Consider the following 6348-nt stretch of genomic DNA (forward strand, 5'->3'; position numbering starts at 1 on the left):
TCTTTGGGATGTATCTATTGTCAAGTACTCCAATCACTTAATAATGTACTTTCATCATTGAAATTAAGCGTGAGTTGAGTTTTCACTTTTTTTTTGTCTTCAAAAACTTTGAAGACATCATATCCTTGTCGATTCTTTCGTCAGAGAATTGCATGATTCATGTACAATTAAGTCTTTCATATTTAAGCCATTCAAATATGTATTATATAACAGAAAATAAACAATGAAATAAAATCACTAATATTTTCTATAACTTAATTTTATCAATGAATATTTGACAACTTACATTAATTCAAATATACACAAATTATTTATTAACTTGTTGAATGCTATATGGCTAGCTAGGAACAATGCTAGATTTAATAACAAAACTACTCATTAAAAGTCTTCGGTGGCTTGGATTTTGTCTAACACAGCTCTTGCAGGCACCAATTCAAGTGGTGTCTGTTCTGCCTCCATCAGAGAGTTTATAATTCTCACAAGTTTAAATGTTTCTTTGCATCCTCCAAAGCCCTTAATCATGAAAGAAATCATTTGGCAGCCCCCCATTCCTCAGTGGGTAAAATGCAATATAGATGGTGCTTCCAACACCTCCACGTTGTGGTGGACTTTTTCGAAATCACAATGCAGACTTTTTGTGTGCCTTTGCTGAGAAAACAAGTTTGAAGTCAGCTTACAAAGCAAAACTTTTTGGGGTCATGAGGGCTATTGAAATATCTGCTGGTAGGAATTGGAGTAACCTTTGGTTAGAGACTAATTCAACTCTTGTTGTTATGGGTTTTAAATCTTCTGCTCTCGTGCCTTGGAACTTAGGTAACAGATGGTTGAATTGCATTGGGCTTACTAAAAGCATGAATTTTTTTGTTACTCATGTGTATAGGGAAGAAAACCAATGTGCGGATAAGCTGGCTGATATAGGCCTCACTATTGATAATTTTACTATATGGCATGATCTTCCCTCCCAATTATTAGGTCGATTTGTTGATAATAGTTTGGAAAAACCTAGTTTTAGGCTGGTAAATTTATAAGAGGTTTTGGTCCTTGTCCCCCTACTTCCTTTTGTATATCTCTTATCTTTTGCTTATATATATATTTTGAGGCAGTAGCACTTTGTTACTCCTCTTCGTCTTGACAGAACTATATGTAATATGAAATGGATTAATTTGTGGCACAAAATTACTTGTTGTTCGTTGGTTAGACACTCTTCGGATCATCATCCTCTTTTATTCTCTCAAGAGTTATCTACTAGTCAACATGCCCTTCCTTTTCGATTTTTTAAAGTCTGGGTTGAACATGAAGATTGTGCTAGAGTTATCAAGGATATTTGGTGTAAGCCGGTTGTTGGTAGTCCTATGTCTCAGTTACAGCAAAAGCTTAAACGCCTTAAAAAGGCTCTCAATAACTGGAATCGAAACATCTTTGGTAATGTGCAGAGCAATGTTTCTATGGCTGTCAGTGAGGTTAATAGAATTCAACTTCTTATTGACTCGGGAGATATCTCAGATGAGCTAATGTTACAAGATTATCAGGCTCAACTTATCCTTGCTAAAACTCTTATTCAACACGACAATTTTTGGAGAGAAAAAGCCAAATAGAATCATTTCATTTATGGAGATAAGAACACCTCATATTTTCATCGTTTGGCTAAGATCAAGACGTCTACCAAGCAAATTACTACTATTAGAGAGGGTGACACTATCCATGAAGATCAAAATGTGATTGAGCAACATATCCTCGATTACTTCAACACTATATTTTCTAATCCTAATAGTAGTACACACAATGATATGGTGTCTACTTGTATTCCCACTCTTGTTACACGAGCAGATAATGATTTTTTGTGCAAGATTCCTTCGACTTCGGAGGTCAAGGAGGCTGTTTTCGGGATAAATGTAGATGGGGCTCCCGGGCCTGATGGATTTGGTGGGCATTTTTTCCAGCATTTCTGGGATGTTGTGGCTATTGATGTGGTCCAAGAAGCGCAATAATTCTTCACTCATCGTAAAATTTTGCAGAATTTAAACTCTAACTTGATTGTTCTCATTCCCAAAGTCTCTGGAGCCGATTGTATGGGGGATTTTCGACTGATTGCCCTTGCAAACTTTCAATTCAAAATTATTACTAAAATTCTTGCTGACAGATTGGCCACGATTGCTCCAAAGTTAGTTTCGGAGCATCAGAGAGGCTTTATTCAAGGTAGACAAATTTCTGATTGTGTTATTATAGCTTCTGAGGCTATTAATGTTCTTCATAGGAAAAGTTTCTCTGGTAATATGGCTCTTAAAATTGATATCAAGAAGGCGTTTGACACTCTTGATTGGGATTTTTTTACTTTCTGTTCTTCATCAGTTTGGTTTCCACGATATATTCTGTAATTGGATCGAGGAAATTCTGAAGTCAGCCAAGCTCTCGATTCTGGTAAATGGTAAATCGGTCGGGTATTTTATCTGTGTTCGTGGGGCCCGACAGGGTGATCCGTTATCTCCTTTGTTGTTTTGTATTGCAGAGGAGGTGCTTAGCAAAGCCATTACTATAGCATCTGATCAAGGTAGAATTCATCTGATGCACTATTGTCGTGGTGTGAATGTGCCAACTCATGTCCTTTATGTTGATGACATTATGCTCTTTTGCAAAGCTTCAAAATCTAATATTCGCTGCATCCTTGATATTTTTAAACGTTATGGTGAAGCATCTGGTCAAATTATTAACAAGCAGAAAGTAAATTCTATGCTGGTGGTATCTCTAATGCTCGAATATCTGATATAGCTTCCTTGCTGGGTTTCTTGACCGAGTCTATTCCCTTCAACTATCTTGGCTGCCCTATCTTTCAAGGTAAACCGAAGAGTATTCATTTTCAAGCTATTGCTGACAAAATCAAAATTAAGCTCGCCACTTGGAAGGGAATGCTTCTCTCTATTATGGGGCGTGTTCAGCTTGTTAAGTCCATTATTCACGGTATGATGGTTTACACTTTTCATATTTATCGCTGGCCAATCAAACTACTTAATCAAATTGATAAATGGATTAGAAGGTTTATTTGGAGTGGTGACATTTTCACAACTAAAGTTTGCACCGTTGCTTGGAAAACAGTTTGTTCTCCTTTTGTGTCGGGAGGACTTGGTATCTGATCCATTCGTAACATCAATGAGTCTCTTATTTTGAAACTTGGTTGGTCCTTGATGTCTCAAAATGCGCCATGGGCCGTGATGTGTAGAAATCGTTTCCTCAAGTCTTGAAATCCGGTGAATCATTATATTAAGTCATCTGTTTGGCCAGGTTTGAAGGGTCACATGGATAATATTACTTCTAATAATGTATGGGTGATATGCGATGGTACAAATATCAACTATTGGTTGGATAATTGGCTTGGGGAACCGTTAGCTAAGGCTTTAAACTTACCAGACATTGTTTGCAAGACCCTCAACACCAAGGTTTGTGATCTTTTGGAGGATAAGCGTTGGTTGATTCCTCCCATTATTCATGCTTTGGCGCCATGGCTTATTGAAGAAATTCTTGCAGTTTCTATTCCTCTTTCCCCTTTGGAAGACAGGTTAGTGTGGAAACATTCTAAAGATGGCAATTTGTCGGCAAAAGACGCTTACTTTCATCTTTATCCTCCTCCTGCACCGCTTCATTGGGATACGATGATTTGGCAATGTTTTATCCCACTGTCTAGCTATTTTGTTTTGTGGCGTTTAATTCACAATAAAATGCCAACAGATGATAATTTACGCTTAAGAGGTTGCACAATTGTTTCTATCTGTTTGCTTTGTAAGAGTGCATTTGAGACATCAGATCACCTGTTTTTGTCTTGTCAGTTTGCACAAAGACTCTGGAGTTGGCTTGCTTACATGATCAACTGTTCCATTGATTTAACTTCTGCTCAAGCTCTTATTTTGTGTTGCAGCGGGCAACACTCACTTACTCGGATGTGATTTTGTCTTCTATCATTCACACGGTGCACATGATTTGGATGACCAAAAATAGTATTTTATTCAATAATGCTTCTATCACGTTGAATTCTGCCATCACTAAGATTCAGACTGCTGTTAAATTCAGTGCTTCTCTTTCCAACTTCGCGGAGGGATCAAGATCTGTTATAGCGCTTCAGAATTTCATGATTGATGACGCTAAGCAACATCAAGTTAGCTACATCCCGGTTTGTTGGAAAGCTCCGTGTGATCAGTTCGTAAAAGTTAACACATATGGTTCTTTAATTAGTTCATCTTCAGCTTGTGGAGCTATTTTTCGTGACAAGCATGGTACGTACTTGGGGAGTTTTTCATGCAAGTTAAATTTTCATTCGGTTTTGCATACGGAATTGATGGCGATCATTTTGGCCATTGAACAAGCGTTGGAAAGGGGTTGGTTGCATCTTTGGGTTGAAAGTGACTCTCAAGTGGCCATTCAAGCCTCTTAGAACTTCTCTATAGTCCCTTGGGACCTAAGAAATAGGTGGAACAATTGCTTTTCTCATAATATGCAATTATTGTTTTCACACATTTTTAGGGAAGGTAATTGTTGCGCGGACAAGTTGGCGAACCACGATCATAATATTACGGGTTTTCATTGGTGGGATTCCCTGCCTCCTTTCTTGCAGGAGGATTTCTTTCATGATAGATTTGGTGCTCCTAATTTTCGTAGAACTTAGCGTTCTGTTTGGCTTTTTGTTGTTTTGTCTGCTTTTTTTTTTTTCCTTTCTTCGCTCTTTTTATTTTTTATTTTTATTATTTTTTTTGGGGTAAGGTTTGGCCCCCCCATTTGTACTTGTTTTCTTCTTATATATATATATATATTATTATTATGAGCACTTGACAGAGGATTAGGGGTACAAGAAGTGCCAACATAGTTGGGGATGTCTTCTATTCTCTTTGATGTCATTATGCTTTTAGTTCATCTTAAAAAAAAAGAAATAAACAATTATTTTCATATTATAATGGACATAATATAAAATTATCAATTCTAAGTTAATAACCTCTTACACAAACAATAATATTATAAATCCAAAAAAAATATAATATTATTAAAGCATGCGCTTGATATTTATGATAATTGTCATACACTATTTTTTTTTGGTAGAGTCATACACTATTTTTATATTAAAATAAAAAGCATACAAAGCATGCATCCAAAAGTTTCCAAGTCTTTCAATATATTCAAAAGGTATTACATGACACAATAGACCATGTTTCCAGGGTCATCTAAAGTGTAAAACTTGAAAACATGAATATATAAGAATAACAAGAAACAAAACAAATATTCAATCACATTTTGTTTCATTTTTATAGTTGTTTAATTAATTGATGAGTGCTTTTACTCCCTATTATCTTGAATTTTTGACCATATGCATTTAATGATAATTTGGTGCGTCACTTTAAATATGCAATTAAATAAAATGGACGGAAATAATAAATGGAATGTATCCATGAAGGTCCAAAATGAATATATTAAATAAGTTAATAAAATATATGAAGTGGTAATTAAATTACCTAATTAAGCTTATTTAAAGTCTTAACTTCATAGGATATTTTATTAACAAAATGGGCAAAATTGCCTTCAAATTGAATAAGGTTTCGAGTCTTGGCATTCGAAGAAGTTCCAGACTTATAATTATTTTCATTATGTCTAGCAGGCATCAGCGAGAGATTCGAAGGCATGATTCGAGCGACAGTTGCAGCGAAAGAGGCAGTTACTCTCTTTAAGCTTGATCAGTAGATCGTGGGTTCATGGGCTTGAAAAGCTGGCGAAGCACGTTTGCACAAGCAGTTGTGTATTCTTGTGCCTATAAATAGTAGTTCCTTTAGTTGGAATAAGGGTCACAATTCATATACAAAATTCACAAACCTAAAGTATCCATGCGTTCGAGAGAAAATGGTGAAGTGAAGAACATGTATGAATTCGTGAACCATTTACTTTCTTTGTAAAACTTTTACATTTTTATGCAATTTTAATATTTCTTTTGCAATTTATCTTTTCAAATTCTCTCGTTCGAGGGAATCTTGTCTAATTTACATTTTTCTTTGTAAATTGTTCTTTCAAACTGGTTTACTAAATGTTTATTTCAATGATGAACATTAAAATTTATACACAAAACATGTCCTAGGATTTACTAGTTGGTCCTGCAAGTAATTAAATTAAACTAGCGATTGTTTACGAAAAAACAGCGTAAACACCCCCATATAGAGAAAATTTTACCTGAAAATATCTTCCGGTAGTGTAAATATTACTAGCAGATATTTTCCGATAGTTTTTCTAGTGTGAGTAATGCAGGGGGCGAAGATCAACCACCTAATTAGTTATGTTATTTTCCTCCAAGGGTTCAGGCCCATTTGTTGTTCACACCTTTTG

The 6348-nt window shown here is 35.6% G+C and overlaps 1 long non-coding RNA gene across 1 annotated transcript; it reads left to right on the top strand.

Annotated features, from left to right (window-relative positions):
• The first annotated feature begins 5244 nt into the window (after nucleotides 1-5244).
• On the top strand, nucleotides 5245-5962 carry LOC123917761. The gene is made up of 2 exons (XR_006812553.1): nucleotides 5245-5364; nucleotides 5633-5962. It is a non-coding gene; the product is annotated as an uncharacterized LOC123917761 (long non-coding RNA).
• Nucleotides 5963-6348: the final 386 nt, after the last annotated feature.

Source organism: Trifolium pratense, linkage group LG3, assembly GCF_020283565.1.
Source record: "Trifolium pratense cultivar HEN17-A07 linkage group LG3, ARS_RC_1.1, whole genome shotgun sequence".
Taxonomy (NCBI): domain Eukaryota; kingdom Viridiplantae; phylum Streptophyta; class Magnoliopsida; order Fabales; family Fabaceae; genus Trifolium; species Trifolium pratense.